This window comes from Chiroxiphia lanceolata, chromosome 18 (assembly GCF_009829145.1).
Source record: "Chiroxiphia lanceolata isolate bChiLan1 chromosome 18, bChiLan1.pri, whole genome shotgun sequence".
Lineage (NCBI taxonomy): Eukaryota > Metazoa > Chordata > Aves > Passeriformes > Pipridae > Chiroxiphia > Chiroxiphia lanceolata.
Genome location: NC_045654.1, coordinates 921194 through 938262, shown reverse-complemented (window position 1 = coordinate 938262; position 17069 = coordinate 921194). Strand labels below are relative to the sequence as shown.

General features: G+C 49.0%; 1 long non-coding RNA gene across 1 annotated transcript; it reads left to right on the top strand.

Annotated features, from left to right (window-relative positions):
• Positions 1 to 4881: 4881 nt before the first annotated feature.
• On the top strand, positions 4882 to 16497 carry LOC116795876. Its single transcript, XR_004360186.1, has 3 exons — positions 4882 to 5106; positions 7518 to 7733; positions 16234 to 16497. It is a non-coding gene; the product is annotated as an uncharacterized LOC116795876 (long non-coding RNA).
• Positions 16498 to 17069: the final 572 nt, after the last annotated feature.

The window sequence follows — 17069 nt, the reverse complement described above, 5'->3', positions numbered from 1 at the left end:
GACTGATCAGACACAGCTAAATGCCCAAATGTGGACATCTGTTCCATTTTAGATTGCCCAGGGTATCCCATCTGGCCTCCAGCTGCCGGGTTGGCAGGGGGCTGCTCTCCTGTGAGCCCCACGTCGTGACTGCCAGAGGCACCAGCTCCTCTTGAGAGCCCAAAGCACTGAAGTAGCACCACAACTGTGTTGAGGCAACAAAAAAAATCGGCTTCGTGGCCAAACTTGGATGAGGGGTGATGTAAAAATAAAACCCAATGAGATGAAACATCATAAAGGCAAGTGAGAAGTCAGCACAAGGAGAAATCAAATGCCCAAACTGAAGTGTGGTGAGACAAGTGGCAGCACCATTGCAGAGACTGATCTGGGCATGACAGTGGGTCCTACAAATGGGATGCACAAACGTTGCCCCAGACCCCCACTTAGCAGCAAGAGCTGTGGATCCTCAAGGGATCCCCACATGGGAAGTGAACTGTGAGAAAGACAGAGAAAAAAAGGGAGCTGAAATGAGAGTGATGAGAGGCTGGAAATAGGTTATAGGAGAGAAGATTGGAGAGATTGAGCCAGGCTGTTTTATCTAGAGAAGAGCAAAGCTGACCATGTGAGAATGATGTGAAACATGTCCCAGGTTGTTCTGAAGCAACAACTCATCTTTGAGTAATTGGAATCACAGAATGGTCTGGGCTGTAAGGGACTTAAAGCTCATCCAGTACCACCCCCTGCCATGGGCAGGGACACCTCCCACCAGCCCAGGCTGCTCCAAGCCCTGTCCAACCTGGCCTTGGACACTTCCAGGGATCCAGGAGCAGCTACAGCTTCTCTGGGCAACCTGTGCCAGGGCCTCCCCACCCTGATAGGGAGCAGTCTCTTCCTAATTGCCCCCCTCTGCAGCAGAGGAGCTTTGAGTTAGAAATGAGAAGCACACACAGCTCCCAGGGTAACTTTGCACAGGAGCAGGTTTCCCAAGGGGGCAGGAGGAATCCCTTTTTCCATGACCTCAAGCAGCAGATCAATGACTCTGTGAGCTCTTCTTGTTTTGCCAGGACCTGGATCCAGCACTTTGGCCCTTAGAATAACCTGTGGATAGGAAGGAAACACCTGTGCAGCTGGATGCCCATGAATTAATTCCTGCCTGAAGACGTTTGTTCTCAGTTCCAGCCATCACAGCCTTGCACTTGGGCTGCCAGTTCCTAAACAGGAGGATCTCTACAAAAAACCAACGAGGATACCTGGAGAGTGATGGCAGGGAGAGGTATCTGTATGACAGGAGATTAAATAGGTTGGCAAAGAAAGAAGAATTATTATGGTGAGGAAAAGAAAAACCTGAATTGCCTTAAGAAGTTGTGGAGAATGAACAACTTCATATGAGAATGAACAATCCTCATGTTCTTATTGTGTTCTGATGTCCTGCTCGTGGCTGTGGAGCAAAGGCTGCCTCAAAGGGGTTTCTCTGGGTGGCCAGACAAATAAACTGAGCCACTGGAGGTGTTGGAGGAGAATGAATTAATATTCAGTGGAGCAAGGGCTCCTCTCCCTGCACCTACCAGGAACAGGCCAGAATGAACAGGGGTCCTCGTCCTCTGGAGCACTTGGCAGGAGGGGATCCATCTCCTGTGGGAGGTGAGTGGGATGGAGGACATCCAGTGTCACCCAGGGGTGTCTGATACTGGGGATGCCTGTCAGGAATGACCTCTGGGGGACTGAGTGTCTCTCAGACAGTGGGTCTGTGCAGGGTAAGCCTCCCAAGGGTACCCTCCTCAAGTCTTCTGCATGAATCTGGGCCTTGGAAAAAGAGCTTCCAGGTCCCAAAGTGCTCTGTTGGATCAGAGAGAGGTTAGAATAGACTGTTCTGCAGGATGTGATAACTCTCCCAGTTATGGAGAGTTGTGTGGAGCCAGAGGAGAATGGAGAAGAGCCAGTGTGGTCTGTCCTGAGTTACCAGCACAGCGCCTGGAGATGGAAAGGGAAATGGAAATGCAAAGGAAGATAAAGCCTGGACTTGTTGCCTGCAGGAGACACAGGACACCTGCAGAGACCCAACATAACCTCGGCCACAAACATGAAATAAGGTCAAAGCCTCTGAAGAAGGTCTCCACAGCAAGGGTTCACCCCAGGGCACACTGCACCTGAGGACCCTCCCCTGCTGGGAAAGTCCCTGGAGCAGTCCTGCCATTCCCAAGCAGGACAGCTCTGGGCTTCTCCCAGCAGTCAGTCCAGTCCTCTGATCCTCTCCACAACACAGAGACAAGCCTAGTCCTGAGCTTTCTCCTGATCACAGAGCGGGTTTGGGGGAGGCTGCTCCCACCTCTGCTGTGAAGCAGCTCCACATTCCAGTCGGGAGGAGGGGAAGGAAGGGAAGCATCAGTGAGTCAGGAAACGTTAGGGAGGAGGGATCAGCACTGTGAGCAGCAGTAGGTGGAGCTGGCTGAAAGTCTTCCAACAAAGAGCTACATTTTCTTTTTATTATGAGAAATATGGTTTTATTGAGATTAAAAAAAAGGAATTCTAGAAGAAAGTATTGATCCAGAGAAAATGTCTCAATCACAAAATTAAATTAGTCCAATTTTTAATTTATAAACTCTCATCTCAGTGCAATTCCTAATGCTGGCAATGCTGGGATCCTTCATGCATTTGAACCCATCCCAAATCTCCTCTTTTTATAAAAGATCTTTTTTGGCATTTTATGGAGTGGTGCTTTGCAATTTTGAGCACCATCTAATAAATTGCTCATCAGGACTTCAACTGAAAATTAACGGCTTCTTCCCCAGCCCACTTGATTTGGGCAAAGAAACTCTGCAAGGATCAGGAAACCTTATTTCCTTTGGCACAGGCCAGCCTGTGCAGTCTGGTTCTGTGCAGAAGTTTCTGTGCTATTCCTCTTCCCCAGACCAGAGAGGCAGGACCTCTGTGACCCTCAGAATCACAGAGTCATAGAATCATTTAGGTTGGAAAAGACCTTCAGAATCACTGAGTCCACCCTGTGCCCCATCCCCATCTTGTCACCCAGCCCAGAGCACTAAGTGCCACATCCAGTCATTCCTGGGACACCTCCAGGGATGGGGACTCCCTCACTTCCTCCACACTCTTCATGCTCTGTCTTCCCTTAATGGGACCCATCAGCTCCCACATTCCTTCAGAGTCCAGCCTTCATTTCAGTGCATTGAATTCTTCCTCTGTTCCTGATTTTGGACTGATGTGGACAAATTGTCATTCCCCTTCCAGACAAGCTGACAGTCAGCTGGGTAATAACTCTTTGTACTGATAATTGGGAAGAAAAGGTCTCCCCCTTCTTAGTGGTAGCTATTTTTCTGAGACAGCCCCAGCTATTTCCTAATGGCAGGAAGGAACTCCAAGAGCTCACAGTCAGCACTGGGGGTGGCAGAGGCTCATCGTTTAGCACATACATTCTTTAATTATGTCACATTAATATCAGCTCATGGGTAAGGTCCTACACAGTCAGTGTGAATGTTTCCAGGAGCTGCTGTAAACCTGGAGTGGCTTGCATGGTTCAAACACACTTTTATCACACACAGTTTGTATTAAATGGTCTTGAGGTATGAACAAAAAACCCCAGAAATAAATACAAGACACTTAAGCCACAGGCACATCCCTCTGGGTTGATCTGCTGCACAGTAAACTGTAGAATTCAACTCTTCTTGCCTGCTTCCCTCTTGGCTTCATGAATCTCCAGTACATCCATGGAGGTGTAGGATCTGCAGAATGCTTAACATGTGAAGAGAAGGATAAATTCCCTGCTGTGGTGATCTCACAGAGAGTAGGGATGTTATGTTGGGTGTGGGTTTCTGTGCCTTCCAACTGATGCATTAAAAGTTGGCCTGCAGGTACTGAATCACTAATTGTTCCACGTGCTGGGACCCTGGATGAGACCCCACCATTAGGTCCTTGGGCTGGTCCCTGTGCTGGAGATCATCTTGTCCTAAAGGAGGATCTGCTCTGCAGATGCCCCAGGGCTCCAGGGCCTTTCTGGAGCACTGGATCCACTGCTGAGAGCTCAGGGAAACCTCTGCCATCTCCAGAGCTTGATTGTCTGGGGCAAGCTCAGAAGAAGACCGATCTTGAGCACCCATCCCTGCAGAGAAGGTCCAGACACTTGTTAGGGACCAAGTAGAATCCCAGAATTCCAGAATGGTTTGGGTTTGAAGAGACTTTAAAACCCATCTCGTTCCACCCCCTGTCATGGGCAGGGACACCTTCCAGCAGACCAGGTTGCTGGTCTAGTGGAAGGTTTTTACCAAGTATCTCTCAAGCCCTGACTCACAGATTCACCATCCCAGCCTTGGCAGGACCCCATGAGCAGCATCTCCTGCAAACCCACATCACTCAAATTGACCCTGCAGTAAAAACTGGCCCTGAATGTCCTGCAGGACCTGGGCTTTGGACCTCCAGTGCTCAGTAGAGGCACGTTTGTAGAACCTGGGAAAGCATTGATGGCTCCGAGGAGGTGGAAACAAGTTGAAAATGCTACTCAGCCCCTGCACATTAAATGCTGCTGACGGTTTTTTAATTATTATTTTTATACTTCCTCTTTAAAACACTGTCTCAGCCAGGCATATAAGCTGCCACCCACCTTAAACATATTGAATCCTGCCTCTGATGTTCCCAGGACTACCCATTCAGCTTCAAACTAATTGATGCCTGCTCAGCCTGCTTGGTGCTTCACAGCCTCAAACGTCACTTCTGCTGCTGCCTAAGAAAAGTTTGCTGGTGACAGACAGGTTCCTGTCTCCTGGAGAGTTTGAGAGCTCTTCTCATGCAGGCGAGAGAACCATGCAATATTTAATTGGTCTTTCTTGGCTTTCTGGATGTTTACTTAAGGTTCAGCAGAGAATCTCTCAGCTCGGCACCTGCATCCTATCTCTCCCAGGATCCTCCAGGACAAACTGTCCACCCCACAGCTGGATAAACATATCATGTGGGGTGTGAGCAGTTGGCTCATGGGTCGGGCACAGAGGGTGACAGTGACTGGGGTGACATCAGACTGTGACCTGTCACTGCTGGGGTTCCACGGGGCTCCATCTTGGGCCCTGTGCTCTCCAACATCTCCAGCAATGACTTGGACACAGCACTGGAAGGGACATTGAGCAGGTTTGCAGATGACCCAAAACTGGGAGGAGCTGCTGAGCCCCTGGAAGGCAGAGAGGGCCTGCAGAGAGACCTGGACAGGTCCGAGGGCTGGGAGTCACCAACCATGGGAAGTTCAACAAGGGGAAGGGCCGGATTCTGCCCCTGGGATGGGGCACCCCCGGATGGATGGACAGAGTGGGAATGAGAGGCTGGAAAGCAGAGCCGGGAAAGGGCCCTGGGGGTCCTGGGGGTGCCAGTTGTCCCTAAGTCAGCAGTGCCCTGGCAGCCAGGAGGGACATCCCTGTCCTGGGGGCATCAGGGAGGGGATTGTCTCGCTCTGCTCTGCCCTGGGGAGGCCTCACCTCAACATTGGGGCAGTTTGGGGGAACACAATGGAAGGAAGGGATTGAACCATTGGAGAGTGTCCAAAGGAGGGACACAGAGATGGGGAAGGGCCTTGATTTGAAGGTGTGTGAGGACACTGAGGGCACTTGGTGTGTTGAGCTGGAGCAGAGGAGACTGAGGGGAGACCTCAGTGCAGTTCCAAGTGCCTGGGCAGGGGCAGAGGAGGGGCAGGGACTGAGCTCTGCTCTGGGGGAACCAGGGACAGCAGCCAGGGAATGGCTGGAGCTGTGTCAGGGCAGGCTCAGGTTGGATCTCAGGCAAAGCTTCTTCCCCCACAGGCTGGTTGGGCACTGCCCAGGCTCCCCAGGGCAGTGGGCACAGCCCCAAGGCTGCCAGAGCTCCAGGAGGGTTTGGATGATTCTCTGGGGCACAGGGGGTGACTCTTGGGGCCAGGGGTTGGACTGGATGATCCTCGTGGGTCCCTTCCAGCTCAATATAATCTGTGATTCTTTAATTCTGAGAACCTGGGGCACCAGCCCCCACAGGATGACCTTCCTCATAGCACATGGCCTTCACTAAGGGCAGCAAATTGAATGTTTAGATGTCTTTAGGAGTTTGGACAGGATTTTATATGCAGTGTAGTCTTCTTTGCTCCAGATGCATCTTTCCTTCTGTACATCAGTTCTCTTCTCACCTCTCCCACCTCTTTGAATGCTTTTCCTATGAAGGAAGAACCTTCTCAAGCTTCAGGAAAACAGTCATTCTAAGGGAACATTTTGATTTGTTGTAAAAACTCTAATAAAACATGTAGGATTTCCCCCCTCCCCCCCCCCCCTTCATAACAGAAAAACAAGGTGGGTTTGGTTTGGGGGTTTTTTTTTGCTAATGTCAGGGTTGCCAGTCATGGTCTTTGCTCTCCGTTTGCTTTTTGAACAGAAGAATGCTCTGGCAACACCCAAACAACCTTGTTACAGCTTCTTACCACCTGCAAACCCCTCCAAAGGCTGCTTTCTGCCCCACTGAGCACCCAGCACTGCCTGCACCCAAGGGCTTGGGGTGGGTTCGGGGCTGTCCCAGGCTCGTGGGGGTCTCTGAAGTGCTCCCAGCTCCTGGAGCAGCTCTGACCTGGCCTGGGACATGGGGTGATTGCTCTCTGCCAAAACACTGCAAACCACTCTGCATATCAGAGACTGTTGAGGAAACAGAAAGTTGGTTCCAAGCCAAGGTGCAGAGAGGAAGGAAATGTCTGGATTTGGAGAGAAGTGTCAGGTACTAAACACAACCAAACACCTCAGTCACTGCTTGGAACCATCGAGTCATGGAAGGACAGGATGGTTTAGGTGGGAAGGGACTTTGAAGCCCATCCCATCCCACCCCCTGCCATGGGCAGGGACACCTCCCACTAGCCCAGGTTGCTCCAAGCCCCGTCCAACCTGGCCTTGGACACTTCCAGGGATCCAGGGGCAACCACAGCTTTTCTGGGCAACCTGTGCCAGGGCCTCCCCACCCCCACAGGGAAGGTTTCCTTCCCAGTATCTGATCTAAACTCCCTCTTTGTCAGTTTGAAGCCATTGACTTTCTCCTACTTGAGAAGGATATTGTATTTTAATTGGTGTATTTTCTATTCCATCCAGGGGGTCAGATAGTTTTCACAGCCTGAGGGATGTTGGGCCCTGACTCTTCAGACACACCATTTTCCCTGGGAATTGTCTCCCCCATTAGGTGCCTTTACCTGGGGCAGAGCTCGGCATGTTCCAGCTGTGCTCTTGGGTACCCACAGGGAGTACACACATTTCCCTTGGGGTTTCTCACAGATACCCATCTCTGTACTTAATTGAAATGATATATCAGCTTTGGTTTAAAGGTTGGTTGAAAGTAAAAGCCTTGGTTTAAAATAAAGAAGCCTCAGTTCACAAAGATGCCCCAGAAATCCAGTTTCCTGCTGGCCAGCCCAGGTAGGATTCCTCCTCCTGGATGAGTTGAGAAGCCCTTCACAACAGTGCCAGTGTCACTTTTCATGAAGAACAGGCTTTCAAGGGAGATTTTAAGCCCTCTCAGCTTATAAATATTTCATGGTCCTTTAACAGGTACTGTAACTCTGCAGCCACTTGCGCACATCACGTTTGCCTCGGTGTGAATGAAAGCAGGAGCTGGCAGCTTGCAGGGAGCCAGCAGTTTATCCTCGGTGTCTGCACCTCTTGGCCCCACTTCCATCCTCAGATGCCTGAGCTGAGCTTTCAGCATCTTTGCAATGAGGGAATTTCGCTCCAATAAGAAGTACAGCAAACAAAGGCCTTACAAAAGTAAGGAAAAGAGAGGTTTAGTTGAGAGCAGAAGGAGTAGTTAATCTGTGCTTTGTCATGAATATTCAGAACCAGTTCCTCAGTTTGCATTATGGAGTGTTGATGGAGGAAAAATAGGAACTTTGGGGTGGGGGGGGTAATTTATTGATTTATTTTAAATAGCCTTGCCAGGATCTCACAAATGCTCATAACCTGTGTGCTGGGGAAGGGGCTGGAGCAGCTGGAGGGGCTGAGGGAGCTGGGGGGGCTCAGCCTGGAGAAAAGGAGGCTCAGGGGGGACCTTCTGGCTCTGCAACTCCCTGACAGGAGGGGGGAGCCGGGGGGTCGAGCTCTGCTCCCAGGGAACAAGGGACAGGAGGAGAGGGAACGGCCTCCAGCTGTGCCAGGGGAGGGGGGGTTGGTTGGATATTTGGGAGAAATTCTTCACTGAAATAGTGGTTAAACATTGGAAGGAGCTGTCCAGGGCAGAGGTAGAATCACCATCCCTGGAAGTGTTCAAAAAAAACAAGTAGACTGAGCACCTGGGGATATGGTTCAGTGGGCCTGGGGTATTTAATATTTGATGATCTTGGAGGTCTTTCCCAACCTTAATGATTCCGTGATTCTATGACTCTGTTTGCTGCTGGAGTTCTGTGGTTCTCCACAGATGAGCTCTTCTGAAAGCAGTGAAATGTGCCTGCTGATCCCCTGCAATAACCAGGGGACATCCCCCACCCTCGGCTCCAGGGCAGGAAAAGAACTATTCTAGAAATATGCACTGAGGAGAAGCTGAAAAAGGACTTCAGTAGGGAAACCTGAAAGGAAAACTGAGCATAGGCTGTAAATCCCCACAGAGGGAAAAGATTTCTGAGAGCTGGGGCTTCCAGCCTGCCTAATGAAGGCAGTGCCAGATTCAGTCACCAAAGGTGGGAAGCAGAAAAAATCAGAACTGTGCTGCCTGGGAGCTCTGAGGGAGATCAGTTAATGAAGTGAGAAATCATTCCTTGGTTGCCTGGAGCCCTTGAAGGAAGAGTCAGTCTTTGTGAAACGTGGTCATTCAACCAGACTGGGTGAAATTCTGGTCACTGAACCAAATTCATCCTCCATGATCACTGTGGTCCCTCGAGGTTTCTGCCACCAGGACATCTCCTGCAGGTTGTCTGTGGATGTCTTTGGGAGTCACTGGGCAGGGGGAGCTCATCTGTGCCTTGAACTTCTTCCTTTCCTGCTTTTTCTCCAGATGTGTCAGTCCTTGCATAGGCCTTGATGACTCAAAATACCCTTTAATGAACATCCCGGAGTGGTGGTTTGGCAGCTGGATCATCCAGGTGAAGCAGTTGAGATGTGCCTGCACCAGACTGCTCTGGTTTGTCCCCAGCCTGGCCTGGATTGAAGATTTATCACCTCTTTTCCCTTCATGTTCTTCCTCCCTTCCAAATCTGGTGACTGAGACTGGTGGTAGAGCTCCAGAAATGTTTCCTGCTGTCCCAGCAGTGCTGGTCTGCTCACACTGGGAGAGCTCTCTGACTGGCAGAGCCCTTAGGCCTGGCCTGAACTGGAGTTATAGCCACTGATGAACTCTGAAATTTCCCAACTAAACAGCAGGATGTGTTGGGATTTGTTGGATGAAGATGAGTATCTCTAGAAGGACATATTCCCTGCTGAACAAATGAACATGGAAGAGAAGGAGCATTCCTGTTGGAATTGGTTCCTTCCAGTACTTAAAGAGTGCTCATAAAAAAAGAGGGAGAGTGACTTTTTACAGGGGCAAATAGTGATAGGACAAGGGGGAATGGTTTTAAACTAGCAGATGAGGGATTTAGATTAAATGTTAGGGAGAAATTCTCCCCTGTGAGGGTGGTGAGGCCCTGGCACAGGTTGCCCAGAGAAGCTGTGGCTGCCCCTGGATCCCTGCAAGTGTCCAAGGCCAGGTTGGACGGGGCTTGGAGCAACCTGGGCTGGTGCAAGGTGTCCCTGCCCATGGCAGGGGGTGGAATGAGATGAGTTTTAAGGTCCCTCCCAACCCAAACCATTCCATGATTCTGTGTTTTGTAGCCTTTGGCATTTTTTCCTACAAGTTGTCCTTGTCTTTAGGGGCTGATCAGGGAACTGCACTGTTGCACCATGTGATGTTGGTCTCTTGCCTTTGCCTGGGGAGCACAGGCTGATCCAGCAGCATGGATGAGTCCTGCACTGTGTTCAATGATTCAGCTGAGAGGGAGAGAGGTGAAAATGGAATAGGGCAGCTGGCTCAGCTGAGGCTGGAGACTACGAGGGTCACGTTTGTTTGCTGTGTTCTGGAAGGTGCTCTTTCTGAGTAACACCAGCTTGCTTTTTTAGAACTTGCAGGCTCAGCCTTCACCTGAACCCTTAAAACTGCCTCAGAGTATGGGAGATGAACAAAGATGACAGGAATTAAAATGTCAATTCAGTTGTGCAGCAGCTGCAGAAGCTTTGGGCAACCTGTGCCAGGGCCTCACCACCCTCAAAGGGAAGGATTCCTTCCCATCATCCCATCTATCCCTGCCCTCTGGCAGTGGGAAGCTATTCCCCCTTGTCCTGTCCCTCCATCTCTTGTCCAAAGTCCCTCTCCAGCTCTCCTGGAGCCCCTTTAGGCCCTGCAAGGGGCTCTCAGCTCTCCCTGGAGCCTTCTCTTCTCCAGGTGAACCCCCCCAGCTCTCCCAGCCTGGCTCCAGAGCTCCAGCCCTCTCCTATGAGTCAGTTGTTGATGGGGAGGTCACAGCCATGACTTCTTCCCCTTCATCTTGTTCTTGTTCTGCCCTTTGCCCTTGGAGAGTTCTACTTTTTTGGTGTTTGTTCTTTTAGGTTCAAATATTAACCAGGTAAAGCACAAGACAAAGAGGGAGAAGGGAGGGAGACCCTCTGAACACCCCACTGGTTCTGGGAACATTAATTCTGGGGCTGTGCCTCTGTGTGAGAGTTAAATGTGGGTTTGGGCTCGGATCTGATCCTCAGATAGTCTGAGAAATTTGGGACACTGAAGATTAGGGAAGAAAAGATCATCTGTGGTCAGGAAGGTTCCTCAGGGAGAACAGAGTGTCCAGGAGGGAACTTTACTTGGCCACCATAAAGGAGGAGAAAGGGAGTCAGTCCTGTGTGGGGAACATGCAAGGACACACAGTACCTGGGGATAGTCTGAACATGGACTAAACATGGCTTGGCAGAGCAAGAAGACACAAGAGAGGAAGAGTGATGCTCTGACCCATTTTACATGGTGACCTCTCCAGGGCTGAGCTTCCCTCTGCGTATTTCTTGCTGAGCTTTTTCTCTCTGTTAACCTGGAAGAAGTTAGGAAGTTTAAAATCCTTCTTGTCTTTACAGAGTGGAATAAAACTTTCCCTTCACTACACTTAGATGTGACCCCCTGAACTCAAATCCCCCCTCTCTCTGTGGGTCCAGCAGTGTCACAGTTTCTCCTCAAAGGTCCATGCTTGAGGTTTGAACTCCGTTAGCCAGGCCCTGCTCCTGTTCCACATGGCTTGTTTTCCCAGTAGTATAATTCACAGCTTCAGACACATTAAGTACCAGCTGGGCAGCTCATCTTGTTAGTGGGATTATAGCTGTAATAACGTAGAACCCATGGTTAGAAGAAATCTACTGTCTAAATTAATAACAGAAAATTAACACCTGTCATGAACCTGATTTTTCCAGGCTGGTTCCTGAACTGAGAGGGTTGGCCCTGCATTTTGGCACTGGGGTAAGTTCCCCTTGGTGTGAAGGTGTGAAGAGGCCAGGGGAGCATCTCCTGGTGATGGGGATCTCCTGGTGAGGAGGACAAAGCCCAGCTCCCCAAGGCCCTGGTGTGGACAGCAGGGGATGCTCAGGGTCTGCACAGGGGAGCCCTGAGTGAAAAGAATAAGGATGAAAGATATATGGCCTGGAGAAGGAGAAGGACAAAATGGGTTCCTTCAGGCCCAAATTCAGTTGGAAGCCTGTGAGAAGAGGACAGAGCTGTTCTCCTGCAACATCTCCTGCTGCTTGGAGCCTGAGCTTATGTTCCTGGGGCAGAAATGGATGGAGGCACCAGGACCAGCTCTGCCCTGCAGTGTGTGGGGCAGCTCTGCCGCCTGAACTCAGGAGTCCACATGACATTCTAGAGATATCCACTCTAGATGTCCCTTGGATGGTATTCATGAAGACGAAGATGAGGATGTGGAAGGACAGGAGAACTGAGATAAAACCTCTGCCTTGGTATTTGGACATCCTTCTTCAGCCTGGGAATAGCCAAGCCTTTCCTGGGGGTCAGGCACCAGTGCAAACCCCTCTCCTGCCAACAGTCTCCCTTCCAGGCTGCCCTGACTCCCTCAGGACATGGATCAGATGCTTCAGTGGGCAATTATCAGCTGCAGCTCACAGGATCCCACACCTTGAAAGAAAGCACCATCCAACACATCCTGTGCTTGATTAGGAGCAAATCAATATTCCCTGGACTGGCTGGGGAGTTGTTTTTCCACTGCTCCACTGCTAAAACTGTCTGTGCCTCTCATTCTGGTGCAGGACAGGTAAAACCAGCTCACTGCAGAGGTACCTTCACCCACCTGGCAGGACTGGGATGGGTTTGGCCGCAGTGCCCCCATCTGCACAGCCCTGTCCATGCAGGAGGGATGGAGTTGCTTGTCAGAACCCTGTAGGAGCAGTGGGAATCGATCCACCTCACCTAAATCCCATTTCTTATTTAATATTTGTTTAAGTTGAGCAGAACTTAAAGGGAATATAGGAATTGCTAACTCAGAGCTGTGAAAAATCTCTTTAGGAGAGTGAAACACCAGCTGAGAACTGACATAATATCTATATCTCCCTTTCCCCATAGCCAGGGCACTTTGCTGACATGAGTGTTGAATCTCATGAGTGGCAAATGGCTTTTCCTGTCCTTGGGAAAGGGTCTGGTGCAACACAGCAGGAAGCAAGTCCATCTCACACGACACCAACCCAGTGTTGGTCCTGCTGCCACACAGGGACCTTGTACAGAACTGCTGATGCACAGGTTCCTGAAATATATTCCTTGTGATTTTGGATGGGCAGGAATTCTACAAGACATGTAATTGTGCCTCCTCAACCCGGGAGGAAAGACTGAGGAACCTGTTTCGGAGATTTTCAGAAACAAGTTGCCTGGTACCTGAGGCAGTGGAATAAAGCTGTGTCTGCTCTCACTGTTGGCATTATCATAAATAATGCTCTAAGACTGACTGGGCTGGAGGGAGACTCCTGAACCTCCAGAGGGAATCAGGATCAGCTGCAAAGGACAATGTGATCTTTCCTTGACATGTACAAGATTGTTACCGGGTCTGCAAAAAGATGCTTGAGAGCTGCTTCTTCTTCCCATGAAAATTTCTGACAGAAACAAGACAAGCTACTAAATTTAGATTTACTAAATATTTTTCCAATGGGACTGTCTTAAAAAAATTTAAATCCCTAAAAATGCCAAATTGAACATCGTGGGATTTAAAAAGAAATCCTGAGAAAAAGGTCACTGAAATTGGAGGCTTTGAGGGACAAATTTCTTTCTGTGAAAGTCATAGTTGAATATCTGCCTTGAAGGAAAATTTCTGCCTCGACTGCTAAGTTTGTTCTCCGGGGGTGGATCTGCAGGAGCTTCCAGAGGGTCAGAGAGCACGAAGATTTCCGTTTGAGGAGGAGCTGGTTGCTGACCCTGAACCCTCCCTGCAAGGATTGTGTCCTCTGTAATTATTTGGCCTCGCAGCAGGACCTGGGGGGCTCTCATGCTGCTGGGCAGGACAGGCAAAAGCAGCCAGCACAAAACCCCAATTTTGCAGAGTTTTCTCACACACACTCTTGTATTTGTTGTTCTCTCTCATATTTGTTGTTCTCTCCTGTTAAAACCAAGATATTTCTTGTGCACAAGCACAGCTTGGGCTGTTCACTGATGTCACTGTTCAGCTCCTGGAGGATGCTTCTGGCTGACTCTCCCTGTTGTTCTCCGGGACCTGCTCCCTGCACCCTCTGCCTACACCAGGAAGAAGGGGGATTTTTTCATACCTTTTTACACTCTTGCCTGAAGCTGAATCCCCAAAACAGAGCTAACTACCTAAAACTGGTAATTGGGACAGAGCTACAGCTGCTGCTTAAGCTCTCTGAGAAGGAGATCTACCCAATTTGAGCTTTCTTAACTAACTGCTGCTTCTCCCCTGATTATAGAATGGGAGTGGGTGGCAAGAGACACCATCCACAGGCAGAAGAGTTGAGAAATCTGAGGAAAGATGGAAAAATAATAATCCAATGAGGCAGACAAGCTCCAAACAGTCCCCCATAGGCAGACCATGGATTCAGGACCATAGCCAGGGTTGTGCACATGTACCAGCAAGATAAGGAAGATATTGAGCCATTAGAGAGTGTCCAAAGGAGGGACACAGAGATGGGGAAGGACCTTGATTTGAAGGCGTGTGAGGACACTGAGGGCACTTGGTGTGTTGAGCTGGAGCAGAGGAGACTGAGGGGAGACCTCAGTGCAGTTCCAAGTGCCTGGGCAGGGGCAGAGGAGGGGCAGGGACTGAGCTCTGCTCTGGGGGGACCAGGGACAGCAGCCAGGGAATGGCTGGAGCTGTGCCAGGGCAGGCTCAGGTTGGATCTCAGGCAAAGCTTCTTCCCCCAGAGGCTGGTTGGGCACTGCCCAGGCTCCCCAGGGCACTGGGCACAGCCCCAAGGCTGCCAGAGCTGCAGGAGGGTTTGGCTGATGCTCTGGGGCACAGGGGGTGACTCTTGGGGCTGGGCCTGTGCAGGGCCAGGAGCTGGGCTGGATGATTCTTGTGGGGTCCCTCCCAACTCAGCACATTCCTGCATTCTGTGACTCTGGGAACAGCAGAGAGGGGGGAGAAATTGTGGCTCAGTGCAATGCAAAGGGACCTGATCATGAAATGGGATTAGGATTTTAAGCAGAGTCTAGAAGGTGTCTCAGCAGTACAACAGGATGTGCTGCTGAATTAACATCTGGCACCTTCCCTGGGCACGTTCTGCCCGCAGAGCTCAGGGCTCGGCAGGGCGCACGCAGCAGGTTTTGCTGGTGGAGCTTTCTGGGGAAGGAATCTCCAGTTTCACAGCAGGGGCAGAGACATGAGAATAGTTCATAAACACTATTTTTGGGAGATAACTACTGGTCATAATCACTGGGTATTGTTGTGTATGGGTTTGCTACCGTATTCCAGCACAGTTCCACAGGAGGGAATTCCCCAGGGACACTGGTAGGTGGTGAATTTTGACCTGACAATCATGGAATGATTAAGGTTTGAAAAGACCTCCAACATCATCAATCCAACCTTTGACCAACACCCGTAGGCCCACTAAACCATATCACAAAGTGATATGCTCATTCTCTGAACCCCTCCAGGGATGGTGCCTCCCCCTCTGCCCTGGGCAGCCTGTGCCAGGGCTTACCCACCCTCTCAGTGAAGAATTTTCTCCTAAAATCCAACCTGAACCTCTTTTGGTGCAACTTGAGGCCATTTCTCCTTGTTTAATGTCTTTGTTGATGTCCAGAAGTAAATAGCAGGTGGAGCTTGAATAGGGTACAGAATCTCCAGGGAGCAGTAAGAGCAGAGAGGAGGCAGAAATGCTGCACAGGCCATTTAATCACCAGTCACAGCCTCACACAACTAAATGAAAGCTTTTAGGTTTCTGCATAGGCTGAAGTTCACTGAAATATAGAGAGAGGAAAGACATGGGAGGAATAAACACAGTGTAATGGGAGCCTTTCATTACGTCCACATGGAGATGTGAGACATTACAATGAGCTGAGGGATAGAAACTAATTTTTAGCCACTCCAAATGAGATTTTCTTGGAGCAAATGCTCAGAGATCCCATAAGAAAAGAAGAAATTCTTTACTTAATCCTGAGTATTGAAACAATAGTATTCCAGGTTCAGTCATCAAAGAGTGACTCTGTAATGATGATCATTATACACTTGTATTTGTACAGCTTTGTGGGAGTGAGAGAGCCACCAGTGCAAATCCCCTTTAATAAAGTCCTGCTTTAAAAGGGCATGAAGAAGTAATGACATAAAAATGAGAAATCTTGGGAAGGAAAAGTAAAAAGAGCAGCAAAAAGGGTAAAGTACTTTGGGGTCACATCAACCTATTTAGTTCCAGGATCAGCAGTAAGGGCATATCATCCCCTGAAAAATACATAAACAGACCTAAAATAGGGAGCACTGGCTAAACCACAGGGTAAAGGGAATTACTAGAGTTAAACAGGAATTATTGTAAAATAGTAAGTAATTTCCAGAAAGAGAAAAATAGAGAAGAGCTCTCATGACTTAAATATGAAACTGTAATTGTCAGTCCAACGAGCTTCTGCGAGACTGAAAATCTGCTGAGGAACTAAAGCTTGAAATAAAAGATTTTTTTTCAAATACATTATAAGGAGACCAGGTAGAAAATTGGGCAATGATGGAGGCTTGAAAGGAGATCTCCAGGAAGACGAGGGTCCCAGCAGAGAGGAAAGGTTATTGCTTTGCCATGGAGAGCTCAGGGAAGTCTTTTTTTCCAGGGGCTGAGCCTGACCAAGCATCAGATCCTGAGGAGGAGGCTTTTAAAGAAATGATAAAAGGCAAGGTAGAAAACGAGCAGGAACAGATGGCAATCACCCAAGAGGTTTAAAGGAATTCAGAGATGAAATTGCTGAACTACTCAATGTGTTGTGCAAAGTATCACTTAAATCAATCCCAATATTACAGTGATGAAAGACAACAAATGAGGAACCAGCTTTTAAAGGAAATTCAGGAGCATCTGGAGAAATACAGACCTGATGAGAGACTGGGAAAACTGGTCAAAAAGAATGTTCAAATAGAAATAAAAAGAAGTCCTGCTTCAAAAATACAAGCGATCTTTGAAGGAGTTGATAGGTGTGAAATAAGAGTTAATAAAGGAATTATTAGGTTAATAATAAAGGAGTTTGTGGGTGATAAATCCAGTTGATGTTTTTGTCTTTCCAAAAATCTTTTGTCAAGTCCCTTCACTAACAAACCTTAAAGAGTCTGTCCCCAGGAAGGTGAGGTGCCTCTTGTGAATTAGTGAGCATTTCAGAGACATGATGAGCTTTCATGAGGAAGAGAAAATGCTGGTAAAATTTCCCAAAAATATGGCCTTGACCTTGTGCCTTTTTCCTTTTCAAAGGGAATTTTTGGTGTTTTCATAAGGACTGGTTATCAAACTCCCAAAATTTTCAACAACAACTAAGCTTCTAAGGCAGTCAAACCTAATGTTGCACGTGAAAAGCTGAGGGAAGATCTCTCAGTTCTGAAGGACTGGGAGGTAAAATGGCAGAATAAGTTCATGGGCAATAAAGGCTGCCACAAATGTAGGTGAAACCAGCCCTGACTATAC